The sequence below is a fragment of the Euprymna scolopes genome, chromosome 25 (genome assembly GCF_053919585.1).
Source record: "Euprymna scolopes isolate OS-2025 chromosome 25, ASM5391958v1, whole genome shotgun sequence".
NCBI lineage: Eukaryota > Metazoa > Mollusca > Cephalopoda > Sepiida > Sepiolidae > Euprymna > Euprymna scolopes.
Genome location: NC_136506.1, coordinates 64,712,935 through 64,728,327, shown reverse-complemented (window position 1 = coordinate 64,728,327; position 15,393 = coordinate 64,712,935). Strand labels below are relative to the sequence as shown.

Sequence of the window (15,393 nt, the reverse complement as noted above, 5' to 3'; positions counted from 1 at the left end):
TCGTCATCTTAATAAGACCACTACATAACATATATATATGTATATATATATATGAATTTATTCTATATATATATATGTGTGTGTGTGTGTGTGTGTTCGTTTGCTCCTAATCTAAAAAGTACTTTACCGATAGACTTAAAATTTTTATCTAATAAATGCGTGTTTCTATGTATAACTTTTTAATTATAAAGTTCTACTAAATTTTTATTTAATAAATTATCTGGTTTTCTTTGTTGTGGTTATTTTATTATGCAGAAATTATCACCGGGCACGTGACAGCCTTTCGTCTTTACTTAATTGGCTGTCTGCACGTTTTCTTCCCTTTATTTAAAATTTGTTTCTGTGTTAACTTCAATGATAACAAACTAAAATTTCACATAAATGACAAAAAAAATGTTCCTTATTTATTGTTTTAACATTGTTGTCGAATTGAAATGCTCACTAAGGTATTTTTCCTTGACATTAATTTCGGACACTAAAATCACCCCTACTTTATAGTTTATAACATTGTTAGCAAAAAATATTTATTTTTGCTATCACAACCAAATGGAAACTTTACCATTACGAAAAACGTGTGACGCAAATTGATGAAGAATTGAATTTTTTTTATTAAACAAAGCATTCGAGGAATTATAAGAAAATAATGACGCGACTACTTTCTTTTTTACATAAAAGACTTCTGTTTCAACTATTTTGTTTTATGTAACAAGGTTTATAAAATTTATATATATATATATATATATATATATATATTATGTATGTATATACATACATACGGCGGGAGTTCGGCGAATGCTCGGCGGATGGCGGTGATCAGGCTGGCTTTGGTGTTGTAGGAGGTCATGTTAGTGATGTTCTCGACGTATGACCAAACAAAGTAGTCCAACGGGTTCAGGTTGAGGGAGGAGAGGTGGTGCAGTGAGAGAATGGTACAAAGTCGTAGCACTCCCGAAGCCAAGCCTGGGTCTCTTTTGTGAGCCGGCGCCGAGTTCTGCTGCCACACCCAGAGTTTGCTAGTGGCCACCTGATGGTACTCGAGGATCACCGCACTCTTTCAGCACATCCAGGCACACGTTGGTGTTCATTTTCAAGCTGACTTCGAAGATGTAAAGTGGCATGATAGGGCCCTCACTTGAAACCACACCAAAGACCATAACCATGGTCAGAGACTTGGTTGAGCTGTGCCCTGAAGCGTTGAACTGTCCAGATTTTCATTTTGAGAGTGCTGGTAATGGTGCTGTTGTCATAACTTGGATCGGTAGGGAGCATAACTTGTACAGCAGCTCATCTCGGATCTCGCTTGTTGAACATTGTATCACTTTCAGGCATGACAGAAGCCTCTAGCGCTCTTGAGAATTGTACACAACTGGTCAACTAGTAGATGGTCTGCAAAAAAAAAAAAAAAAAAAAATGGAAAAATAAGGTTTTCATCAAATGGAAATTAAATCATGTTGTCTTTTCTAAGGTGATAATTTTATCGTTACACCATGTATTTACAACAAAACAAGAAGTCCTGTTTTTTAAGTAAAACATTTTCAGATCAATTCTAAGTTTTCACCTGATACCGGTCCTGGCGGACTCCGAGTCGACTATGCTTCTGTTCTACTTTTATTTATTTATTTATTTATTTATTTATTTTGTAATTTATGTAATACATAAACGAAAATGCACAGAGAGAAATGATTAAAATGACGGGTCGTTTTAAGAGAATGCACATCCCATATTTTTTTTTAATATTTTTACTTGTTTACTGTTGTTTTAAAAAAATTAAATCAATTTTTCTAAGTTTTCGTTTTCTACCTAGCTTGGAAAGTTTTTGGTGTTTTAACTTATTTTAAAGAGTTTATTTAGTTAAAAAAAAAAGAAAGTAATGTTGAGTTTTACTTTTGAACAAAAAATGTTCAATATAAGAGGACCACGTCTTAGGAGTCTCGATAATTGCTCAAAAATAGAAAATGAAAGAAAATACTGAGGTAGATATAGTTTTAAAACAGGCCCCTCGCCCCTCCAAAAGAAAATAAATTTGTATATTTTTAGGTAATGCGCATCCCATAATATTTTTAAAAAATATTTTTACTTGTTTACTGTTTAAAAAAATTAAATTGATTTTCCTAAGTTTTCGTTTTCTACCTAGCTTTGTAATGGTGTTTAAACTTATTTTATAGAGTTTATTTAGTAAAAAAAATAATAACAAGTAATGTCGCACTCGACATTACTTAGTAAATCCTCATGGTAACTACTCCCGACAAACCCGCAAGCCACTAAGTATCACCCGAGCATATTTCTACTCATCTCCCTTCATAATACCCCTGCAAATTATGTCCCTGGTAGTAGCCCCCTGCTTCAAAGTGGCACTGTGCCTTGTTTGGGGTGAAAATTGAATAATAATAAAAATAAATAAATAAATAAGTTTAAACAAAAAAATGTCCGAAAATTAAAGAAAATACTAAGGTAGATATAGTTTTAAAACGAGTCCCCCCTCCCTACACACACACACAAAAAGAAAATAAATTTGTATATTTTTAGGTAATGACCAAGATCACTGCTTGGGAAAAAAGCAAGATACCAGAAGTGGATACGGTTGATTATGTAACGAAGCTGAACGGAAGACACGAAAAACGAAACCATATATTTATTTTTAAAAAATACTTTAGTTTTTAACATTTCTTGTGTTATTACGAAACAAACAAACAAAAAGAAAACACTTTTTGTATTATCAAATAATAAAACAAATATTTTATTTAGAAAAATTGGTACTTCACGGGGAACGTGGACCCTGCATAAACGGTGTTTCTATTTAATGATTACTCCGCGATAGCGCAAAAGGTTTTCTTTGGTTTATTTAATCATGAAAACTTTTTGAAGGTACTATTTGAGGCCAAAAGGGGGAGGGGCAAATAATTATTTGAATACGTATGAAAAAATAATTTAACAAAAAAAAAATAATATTCAGTGGAGAAAATAATAAAAAAAATTAAAATAAAATTTATGCAGGATCCATGTTCCCCGTGAATTACCGAAAAATTAATTTAGTTTTAACACATTTTTGTTCACGAAATTACACTTCTGCAGCCATCTTTTCTTGGTGCGTTTAACTTAACTGTCGCCATGTGGCCCGTCTCTGTCAAAAAACATTATTAATTTTTTGTTGACCCTCCAAAGTTGCTTTAATTGAAAAAGATGTTTCATTTAAATTATTCACTTGTTCGAAAAAAAGAAGCTATTTTACTAATGTTATTTTTATTACAAAATTGTTTTATTAAAATTATATTTTCTTATTCAGACTTTTAAATAAATGTTTTTAGAATTATATATTGATACATTGTTATACAATAAATGTTTTGGTTTGCAAATATTTTTCTGTTCGGAAAAAAACTTCTTTGTTACTTATTTGCCGCGCTATTTGACCAAGAAGAAATTGGAGTTATCGCCCCCTAACACTAGCCGGCGTCTGCATACTGCACAAGTGCCTCCAAAATGACTTTTAAACGATACCCTCGACTCCCCATGTTAAGAATGGCTTTCTAAATAATAATGTTATTATTTCAGCGCGATATCAAAATTACATAAGTACCGTGTTTTCTTTTTTGTTGTTTTGTAATAACACAAGAATTATTTAAACTAAATTAATTCTTTTAAATAAAATAATTGCTTTCTTTGATAATATGTGTTTTCTTTCTTTTATTTTTTGCTTCGTAATAACATAAAAAGTGTTAAAACTAGACTATTTTTTTAAATAAATATATGGTTTCGTTTTAAGTGTTTGTACTCCGTGATCAAGTTTATTTTTTTAAAACAAGAGTTAAAAATTATTTTTTTAAATATTATGGGGGTGCATAGTCTCTTTAAAAACAATATCTCTTTCAAGAATTCAATAAGAGACCAGTTTTCCTACCTAGCAAAAAGTGGGGAGTTTTTCGGGTACGAGTTTTCCGGGGACGGGTTTTCCGGGGACGAGTTTTCCGGGGACGAGTTTTCCGGGCACCACCCTTTACATATGAAACATTATTACAATATGTGTGTGTGTGTGTGTGTGTGTGTGTGTGTGTGTGTGTGTGTGTGTGTGTGTGCGTATTCTCTACATTCATGAGGTTTCGTTATGACTATGCGATTCAAACTTTGTAAAGAAAACTCTTGCTTGTATGTCGGTAACGGTAAAACATTTATTATTTCTAATTACGGGCAAATATCTTTGATACGAGATTTTTGTTTTGTCTGGACTAAATCAATATATACCGAAAGAGCGAGAGATAGTATAGAGGGAAAGAGTAAAAAAACACTAGAGAGACGGTGAGAGCGAGAAGGAAAGACGGAGTTTTTTGTTGCATTTTGTGGATAGAGATAGTGCAGTTTTTGTTTTTTTGTTTGTCGAAATAAAAGAAGGCATTTCCAAATTCAATTACTTTGAAATATTGGCGCAATTACGAAATTGGTTTTAAGTATCAGGAAAATTCGGGCAATCATTAGATTGAAATGTAATATTCCTAATTAATTACTTTTATAATGATGTTTTTTTTAATTATTTTAGGGGTATTATTATTATTATTATTATTATTATTATTATTATTATTATTATATTTTAACTGCTAGAATTTTTTTCAAAAATTATATTTCATTAAAAACCTCATATATATATATATATATATATATATATATATATATATATATATATATATATATATATATACACACAGATTCAGCCACTCTGATGAGTCGTAGACGAAACACGTGTCAGTGGATAATTATATTTTAAAAACAATATATATACCGCTCCCAATGTGTGGGTACCAAATTTGTTAAAGGGAAAATTATTCCCAACTCGCATTTAGATAAAAATGCACTTTCGTAAATAATTGAATTCATTCCAAACGTATCGCAAAAACAAATAACATTTATATATATATATATATATATATATATATATATATATATATATATATACATACATACATACATACATACATACATACATACATATATATATAATTATTTTTTTTACTATAATAATTAAATTCCTACAGAAACTAGTGCTTCATCCTTTCGGGAATCTTCAGTGCAGGGTGTCACGATTAACACCAGTCGAACGATTCGAACTCGGCAACACGAGACATCTCTGGCTCGATTAGCAAAGAACGTATCCATTCGGCTACCATTAACCGCGTGAAACAACGTTGAATTTAACCATTTTATTTATAAATGTTCTTGGCGTCAGTCAGACAGTGATCTAATCGTTATACGATGATCTAGCATAAAAGCTAAATTGACCGACTTTAATTCAATTACGTTTTTTACTCTCGTTTTTTTTCTACTTTTTCTTCGCTGTGACGTCACCTATCGCAACAGCTTGGTCATTGGCGTATGTCGAGATGCTGCTGCTACGTACGTGTCAGTGGCTTCGTTACAGAATCAAGAAATCAGGAGACAAAGAAAGAAACTATAAGAGTAGAAAGTTTTTCGGCACTTAGCAACCTATACGGTAAAGAGGTGGGAGTATGCTGATAATATGGTTGGTCGGAGGTTTTCATGCTGTGGAGGGCACAAAGGCAGTAAGTTTGCTAGAGCGCATTCCGTGGAAGTACTTGTAAAACAAGTACAAAATGAAACACTGCAGCGATAGGATAGACCTTGGAACTTAGCAGAGAGTAAGGGATCTTTAATTGCACTCTGTCTATTAAGGAGAGATTAGTGATTGATGAACCAGCCCAAATGTGGCAACAATATTCCATATAGGATGCTAGCAGGTATGAGAAATTTTCTAGCTCGGTAGAAGACACTCGTCTTATTCACAGCAGATTTGGCAGTATCATGTATTCTGAACCGAAATAAAGCGTGACAGACCGACCTACTGACGGACAAAGAATCTTACAGAGGTGTGTAGATACATCTAGAAATATCATTTCCAACGTTAACAGACTGACGAAACGGTCATTTCAAACATATGGCAATGGTGATGACATAAGTACCGAATCTCACCGATGAACGTAATCAAGGTTATCGCAAAAAGTGTGATGTTTACACTTTCCATTAATTTGACCTTGACCATTGACCTCAGAATCAATTAAATTTGTGGATACTATTTAAAATTAAGTTTGATGACAATCGGCTAAGCAATGTACACTGTACACAAAGTAACAAATTCGTTCAAAACATAACAGAGGTAACGAACGAGTCGGGTCGACAAAAATTCTATTTCACACGTCAGCGTAAAAGACTGATGAAAATTTGATTTTTTACTTGGTATACATCAAAGAAAATCGAAATTCCCGATGCATAAGTCCCGTTATCACAATGGACCCACCAATATTCATAAAGCCGGGTCGCCTAATTTATTTATTGCAAACAGAAAACAGCTAACGGACCGGCAATAATTCGTTTTTCGTCGATGAAAGTTGTTTTCAAAATGCCTAACCAAGACGAAAAAGATCTTCATAAACAACGATTGAATCGAATCAAACACTGAATAGATTACCGCCAAAAAAAGCTTCCATTCAATAGAGAATCAGCTCATTTTTCAATCGTTCAACTTTTTATTTATATTTCTTTTCCGATATTTTTCTTTCGATTGTTTTCTCTGCTAGTTCAATCCAACACATTTATATGGTTACTCAGGAAGAAGACGAGAAGAACAACCTAACATGATGCTGATTAACCCTACAAGTAAAACCTGCCAAAATATTCAACATAGTAATCGACGTCCAAATAAGATCTCTGAAAAAAATGCATACTGGTTTATATAAAAACTGGTGCACATTTTCCTAGTAATAGTGGATCAAATAATAAAAAAAAAACAAATGTAGATATTCGAGGCGATCAGATGACTTCTGGTTCTGGAATCGGCAAAACTAAGAAAAGTTCACAAGACAAATAAACTATAACACAGTCTATTCGAAAAGGGAAATTATTCGGATCCAGTGTGCAAATATTACATATATATAGTCATCCACATACGGTACGGTTTCGCTGGTTCACAGCTCATCAGTGCGGCTAGACAGGAAACTACCTCGAGCCAGGATTGAAACCCGACCGTCTGTGCGACAGTCAAGGCTCCTAACCACTACGCCATTGGCGGCTGCTGCGTGAGTCATGAGTTTAACGATGTTTTGACGTCGTCCGAAATACCTAAGCTCGATTTGTTTACACAAAGAGCATCGCTTATACGTTAATGGTAATTCGTGTATCACTTCTCAATATATATCCGCCTTTCTTATATTGTGACCTAGTATTTAAACTGAATTGTGTACTTAAATCAAAATTTAAATACTTAATTTTAGGCTGACGAGATATATCGTTCTTGTTCTTTATATTTCGTCACTGAGGTAAAATAAAAGATTATTCCCACCAGATAGGCTAGTGCAGTAGTCGTTTCGGAACTGAGCGAGGTCTACTAATGTACTCCCGCCCCTTTAAAACTTGCAGAGACTTTACCGGCTGGAGATTTCGTCAAGTCTATTTTTAGAGCGGATTGTGAAGCAGAGAGGAAGGGGGAAACTGGAAGAGTTATCGCTTCCCCTTTTCCTTTTTTTTTAACTGGACACTAGCGGAAGTCGCTCTTTTCGGTTTGGGTCGCCGAGCTGTTAAGAGGTCTCTCTCCTCGTCGGAGGAATGGAGGGGGCGACTTCTTCCTCTCATGCGAAAAGGATATGGATATACGAGACGCGAACGACGCGACCTTCTCCAGTCATGCGAGAGAATGCGATGAATTTACTTCCTCACGAAAGAGACGATGGCTTTTTCCCATCATGTGAAAGAGATATGGATGTGCCGAACGCACGATGTGATATCTTATCCCTCACGAAAGAGACAGATATATAACGTGCGAGCAAGAAAAGAAAACACATGAGATGGATATGTGAACTTTTTCCACACTGAAGAAAATATATTGGATTAACTGCGTCGTCGTCGAGTTGTGAAACACCCAAGCAAAAGAAGGGGGGAACAAAAGAAACCTGTAAGTGTAAAGTCTATGATTACCCCCTCCCATATCAAAAAAAAGGACTTTAGCTTATTTCCATACGCGTAGATATACTCCAGACTCCATAACTTTGAATACATTTCATTTTCTTTCGTTAAACTCTTCTTTTTTTCTTAAATAAATCTATTTTTGTATCGTTTAGAAAAGTGTTTGTTATTTCGTCATTTTCTCCCATTTTTTATTGTGTTCGTCCTTGCGTTTCCATCCACTTGCTTTATTATTTTATTTTTGCTGTGTCACATATGCGATAAAGAGAAAATACTTGGGTTTTTCTTTCCCGTAAATTCCCTTGTATTTCGCCTTTTGGGCAAAGTGTTACAAAGATAAACAGTTTTCATTCTTCTCGAAAATTTCTTATCATACCCCTACGTTATTTGTTGCTTAAATCCCCACCTTTTCTCGCATATGTAACAATATATAAACTCATAACAAACACAGACACTACCACCGCTGCACCTCAAACTTTGGCCTTCAACCGTGACAATATTTATGAACTAGCGAAATCCCTTAACATCTCACCCCTTGGTAGACCCATAATATGAGGTGTTGGCACCCTAACAGAATATATCTCTGGATATATAGATAAAATTCTAACCCCCTTATTACCAACATCCCTAGCTATATTAAGGGCACCACACATTTTCTCAACACTATTGGACAAATCGACAATTTTTCACAAGAAATTAGTCACATTCGACGTATCAGCTCTATACACTAAAATCCCTCCTGACGAGGGAGTAGAAGCCTGTAGAACATTCCTTCACAATAATTTCCCCAACGACAAAATAGAAGATATTTGTAACCTTATATACTTCATCCTCACACAAAACAATTTTAAATTTAACAATCAAAATTATCTTCAAATTAAAGGAACGGCCATGGGCACTAAAATGGCCCCTAGCTATGCAAACATTTCTGTCGATATTCTAGAAACCAAACTCCTTGAAAACTTCCCTCTCAAATCGTCCCATTATTGCCGGTACATTGATGATATTTTTTTCATATGGCCATATGGACTAACCAACCTAAAGAATTTCCAATAATGCATCAATAATTTACATAACAATATAAAATTTACCATGGAACACTCATACAACTCCATCCCATTCTTAGACGTCACTATCATATCCCATAACAATAGACTATCTACGTCCCTCTATATTAAACCCACTGACAATCAGACATTCCTCAATTTCTATAGCAACCATCCATTAATCCTAAAAAATCTATCATTTACAGTTCATGCATACGAATAAAACGCATCTGCTCCGACCCCCTAGAACACACCATATCACAAAGCTTACGCAAAAATTCATCAATAATCAATATCACATTAAGTATATTAAACAGGCCATAAAAACCTAATAAAATTGACAGATCACGTCTTCTCCAGTACAAACAAAAGAACATTAACAAACACATCCCAATGGTTTTCAACCATGGCCAACACATGCATAAAATTACAACGCACCTAAAAAAAACTTACAACAACCTAAAAAATAACCTCACTATTAAGTCTATATTTCACCTTCCACCAAATAATGCGATCAAACAACCACCCAATCTCTCAGCCATACTCACCTGCAAACACACACAGGACACACAACAAAATGGCAATTATAGATGCAATAAACCGCGGTGCCTTATATGCATACACCTAAATACCACACCACTATTTAATATACCTGAATGTAACACTCACATAAAACCGCGGCGTCTAACCTGTGACAGTTCTAATGTGATATATTACATATACTGCTCCATTTGCAACAATGGAGGATATATTGGCGAAACTCTGACACGTTTTCAAATCCGCCTAAACAATAATAAGACGACAATCAGACAAAAATCCCCCCCCACTAGCAAACCACTTCAATTTACCTGGATACACTATAGACAATATTAGATGCCTTCTAATAGACTCAAGTTTCCCATCAACAAAAATACGAAAACAAAAATAAATACAATGGATCATCCGACTAAACACTCATAAGACGGGTCTTAACACAGACCTTGGCCAACTTAAATTCTACAAATACTTCAAAAAATAATTAAGTAACACAATCACCTACTCATACATATATACTTATACGTATGTATTAACCTGTTCTTGTTCTATATTGATTTCAATATGTATATTACATCTTTTCGTTTTATAGCTAACACATGCATTATTCTCTCTTTTTTCTTATTATTACTTTATTTATCTTTATTATTATTATTGGCTCACATGGAGCTTTCACACAAGTCAACAAACGATCTGATTGGAGACCTGTGGTGTTCTCTGGAAGCTGAGTGACAACAAGTCTCCCCAGACGTCTAGCTCTCTCCTCCTCCTTCGGTAGCATTTGGAAATAAATTTGCTTCATCGCAACAGCCACTTACCATTGATTTCTCGCTGGCAGTGGCCATTGGTTTATACTGGAATTTGAGTGGCTCTAAGCCTCTCCAAGATCTCAGTTCTCTTCACACTTGTCAAGTGCAAATCTGGCCAGTGCTCCCTCCTCGGTCTTTCCATCCTCCTTGACCCTTCTCGGCTCTTTGGTATCACTTTTCTATTGGGGGAACGGTGGTGAAACAATGGAGGGGATGCATGATGGGGGTGTAGAACATGTAGTTCTGCAGCTTCGGTATTCTTCATTCCCTATAACGCTTCTTCGTTATATTGTCTTGTGTTATTCTCCGCCTTCAAGGGTTTTCCTTAATATTTCAGCCGTTTTCATTATCGTTAGGCGTTGTATTTTTGTAGCTATTCCTCTGATTCCAATTTCTGCCATTCTTTTTTCCATGCTTTTCGGAATTGTTCCTAGTGCTCCTACTATTATCGGTATTATTTTGATTTTCTTCATTATCCAAATCCCTTTAACTCTCTGGCTAGTTCTGTGTATTTGCTTCGTTTCTCCTTTTCTTTCATACTCACCCTGTGGTCAGCTAGGACAGCAAAGTCTACGATTTGACAAAATTTTTCTTTCTTGTTAATTATTACGACATCTGGTCTTCTTGCTTGGATAGGTTTGTTCGTTTGTATGTCCATGTCCCATAGGCTTTTGTGGTTCTCGTTTTCGAGTGCTGTTGCAGGTTTATGCTTGTACCATTTATCTGTACGCTCAAAATGCAGCCATTTGCACAATTCCCAGTGCACCGCCCTCCCCACTTGGTCATGCATATTTTTGTATTCCTTTTGGGCCAGTTTGCTGCATTCACTTACTATATGGTTTATCATTTCGTCCCTTTGTCTACAGAGTATGCATTTGCTGTTTTCTTGTGTTTTATCGGTCCTTGCTTTGATATGGTTTGTTCTTATCGAGTTATCTTGTGCTGCAGTTATTAGAGATTCAGTTTCTCGGTTTATATGTCCTTTTTGCATCCATGTCCAGGTGTTTTCGTTATTCTCATCATTTGTCATTCTTATGAATCTTCCGTGGAGTTGTTTCTCTTCCCATCATCATCATCATCATCATCATCATCATCATCATCATCATTACTACTATTATTTTCGTTATACCTAATCTTCTATCTGCACCATTTTTCTATATATACACCATTTTCCTATATATATATATATATATATATATATATATATATATATATATGTTTACATCTATGTTTACATCGTTAACTTCATATCCCTACTTATTTACTCACTTTATTTTATACATGTCTTTAAATAGTAATTGATATTTGTGTTTGACTATATAAGTATGTGCATATGCGCCTATATATATATGTATGTATGTGTTTATATGGGGATGTGTATACATATATCTGTATATATATGGTTGTATATTGTTTATATATATATGTGTATATATGTATGTATGTACATTCATGTCCATGTAATGCATAATTATTTTGATGTGCACAACTTTGTGCTGCCTTACATGCTCTTGTATTTTGTTTTATGTTTATATATTTGTATATGTATATATGTATATTTATGTGTATGTATATTTGTATATTTTATGTGTATGTATATGTATGTATTTATGTGTATATGCTTATATGTATATATGGTATGTATGTACATGTGCGCATATGGGTATGTGTGCATACATGTATGTATGCGTATGGGTGCACATGTGCATGTCTGGACCTGTACATGTCATTGTATGCATATACATGTGTATGGATATATATATATATATATATATATGTGTGTGTGTGTGTGTGTGTGTGTGTGTGTGTGTGTGCATATCTGTTTATGCATATGATTATTTATATATGCATTATATGTATGGGGTTGCATATATTATATACGTATGGTCGTTGAATATGACTGTGTATTGGTATGTATGCGTATATATGGATGTTAAGTATGCATGCATATATATATCTGTACTCTTATGCACATATTTTTATGTAAAAGCTACTATTGGTATATGGTTTAAATATAAATATTATTATTATTATTATTATTATTATTATTATTATTATTATTATTATTATTATTATTATTATTATCATTATTATTTTATAAATATTGCCATTATTATCAATACACACAGAGTGACTTTCGAGCCAAAAGCACATACATTTAAGTAACTGCTCTCATACATTAAAGTACCTCGGTCTATGTATGAGAATTCCTTCGGGACTGAAACAATTTTCCTTCAGGACTGAGACTATTTGTATTCTCATTTAATTATTAACTAGTATTAATTTTATTGATTTTATTATTATTATTATTATTATTATTATTATTATTATTATTATTATTATTCATTTATTTATTTATTTATCTATGTTCGTCCCATCTTTATTGAGGGAGATACGGAATTTACTCACCATTAAAAAAGCTGACATTGTCTCTAACTCTGCCCTCTTCAGTAGTTTATCTTTATCTGAAAGTACATCTTTTAAACTCCTTTGCATAACGTTCACAGAAAACATGAGCTGGAAAAATTACATTAAGAGCATTGCCAGGACTGCTGCGAAAGAGGTAGGTTCTCTCTACCGTGCTAGAAAGCTACTAACGCCCGAAAGTATCCAGTACCTCTATAAGGCCACCATTCGCCCATGTATGGAGTATTGCTGTCATATTTTGGGCTGGTGCATCTGCTATTAGTCTCTCACTCCTAGACAGGGTTCAAAAGAGAGTCGCCAACCTAATAGGTCCTGAACTGTCATCTAAGCTTCAGCCTCTGTCCCATCGATGAAATGTAGCATCCCTATGCCTGCTCTACAAGTATTTTAATGGAGAATGCTCTGACGAACTGCAAGCACTTGTACCCCCTCGACGTAAATAACCCCGACAGACCCGACAAGCAGCTAAATCCCACCCTTTCACAGTAGAGATCCCTATATGTAAGAGAGCCTTCTACTCCAGTAGTTTCTTCCCTAGAACCGCTGGACATTGGAATTCTCTTCCGAGTTCCTGCTTCCCCAAGTGTATTGACATGCAGAAGTTCAAGTGTAACGTAAACCGACATCTTGCTGCCCAACCCCTGACATAGTACCCCTGTAGCTTATATCCCTGATAGTAGCACTCTACATCAAAGTGACAATGTGCCTTGTTTGGAGTGAAATTGTAATTTTTAAAAAAAAGTGAAAAAATGGCCTATAAATAAAATAAATTAAACTCTGTGAATCTATGTTAAATCTATAAATGACATTCTGTCGCCCCTCTCAGCTTTATGATGTAAAGGAACAAAATCTAATAAAAAAAAAACAGTTTGTGCTTGTTTAATTTATTTTAAAATTTTAAAGAATCGGTTTGAAATCGGAAATTTGACTATAATTTTTTTCCGATACCGATTCTGATACCCCAAAAAGTTCCGATTTTTCTGATTTTGATTAATCGTCCCAACACTAGTGCCTATTTTTGCGTTTCTCATGTCCTAGAAAAGAGCGCTTTCGTTCCAACAACGCTGGTATAATGGCTTGAGGAAAGAGAACTTGCCGCTCTTGATCACTTCACCTGACATGAAATCAGTACCTGGATTTTTCGCCGGTAGGAGTGTGTCAATCGCCTTGGATGCATCCTCGATGGTGGGTGGTATGTCCACCTCAGGTAATTATGCATAGTGTGGGATAGTATTGAGGGTGTTTGGATTACTTTTTTTTCTGTTGAATAAAGCTTAAAATAGTGTTCGACTCATTTGTCAAGCTGTTTGCATTTGTCTGTAAGAATTTTATCTGTTTTTAACTTAAGGAATCAGCCTTTACGGAGCTTGAACTGGTTTCTTTCTTAATAGCATTATACGTTGCTTTGATGTTACAAGTTGCAGCTTGTTGGATGGGGTGCATAGTTTGTTCTAGTACTCATTTAGACAGCCGCGTACTGTTGACATTGCCTTGTTGTGAGATGTATGAAGGACTAATAGAGAGTCTGTACTTAGGTTTGCCTTGCATTCTTGAAGAGTCTTCCTCTTGGACACAATGAGAGGATCCAGTTTCTTGGTTTGCATCGTACCATTCATTGTTTTGTCCACCCTTTCTCTTTCTATAAGCTGAAATTGCAGCAGAGTATGCGGCTTTTTCATATTTTCCCACATTTCTCTATCCAGCCGTTGGAGTGGATTTAATTAGAGCGATATTGGCCTCAAACTTTATGACCCTGCCCTTGTAGTTGTTTTAGCTTACATAGATCTTTGGTTTTCCAGCTTGTTTGGTGACGAAGAATTTCTTTAATTGTAGTTTTGCAACGTACGAGTAAGCGATCGTTGTTGCAGTCAGCGCTGTGATAAGTTTTAGTAACTGTGAAGTTAGGTAAACCAGATTAAGCCCTACGAGATTCTCTTTTCAAACAAAAAGAGAAAGTCTTAGATTCTTAATATATATGGTTTCTAGAATTTTGAGATTGTAGAGAGAGTGCGATTTAGAATGAAAAAAAGTCAGCACTAAAATTCGGAGCGCAAATACGATTATTTATAAGGTGCTCTCCTATATATATATATATATATATATATATATATATATATATATATATATATATATATATATATATATATATATTCAATAAAACTTTTAGTTATACACAAAATAAAGGAAAGAATTTTTTGTAATTAAAAACAAATGCTGTTTAAATCCAGATGTTACTAAATTCGTATCCTACAGACTTGGAACTTTTATGCCTGGAAAATACAGAAATACAAAAATAATATATATATATATATATATATATATATATATATATATATATATATATATATATATATATATATATATATATATATATATGATTACTTTATTTAGTCACATAAAGCCTGATGAATCCTAGCGTGGATGAAACGCGGAATATTCTGTGTAGCTTAATTGCCATATATATTTTATAACTTAATATGTATGTATGTATGTATGTATGTATATATATATAGTTGTGGTCAGGTCATGTCATATGCTACTGGTACCATGTAAGCCAGTACAACCTGCCTCATGGTCGGGTCACCGGCGACTAAACTGGTTCCCCCCACCAGACTTGT

General features: G+C 34.3%; 1 long non-coding RNA gene across 1 annotated transcript in view; it reads right to left on the bottom strand.

Moving 5' to 3' along the window:
• Positions 1-682: 682 nt before the first annotated feature.
• Positions 683-15,393, bottom strand: part of LOC145247260 (uncharacterized) — a 229,019-nt gene continuing 214,308 nt past the window's right edge. Inside the window, exon 3 of the long non-coding RNA XR_013863224.1 lies at positions 683-1,386. This is a non-coding gene — a long non-coding RNA (uncharacterized LOC145247260). The remainder of the gene's footprint in view (positions 1,387-15,393) is intronic.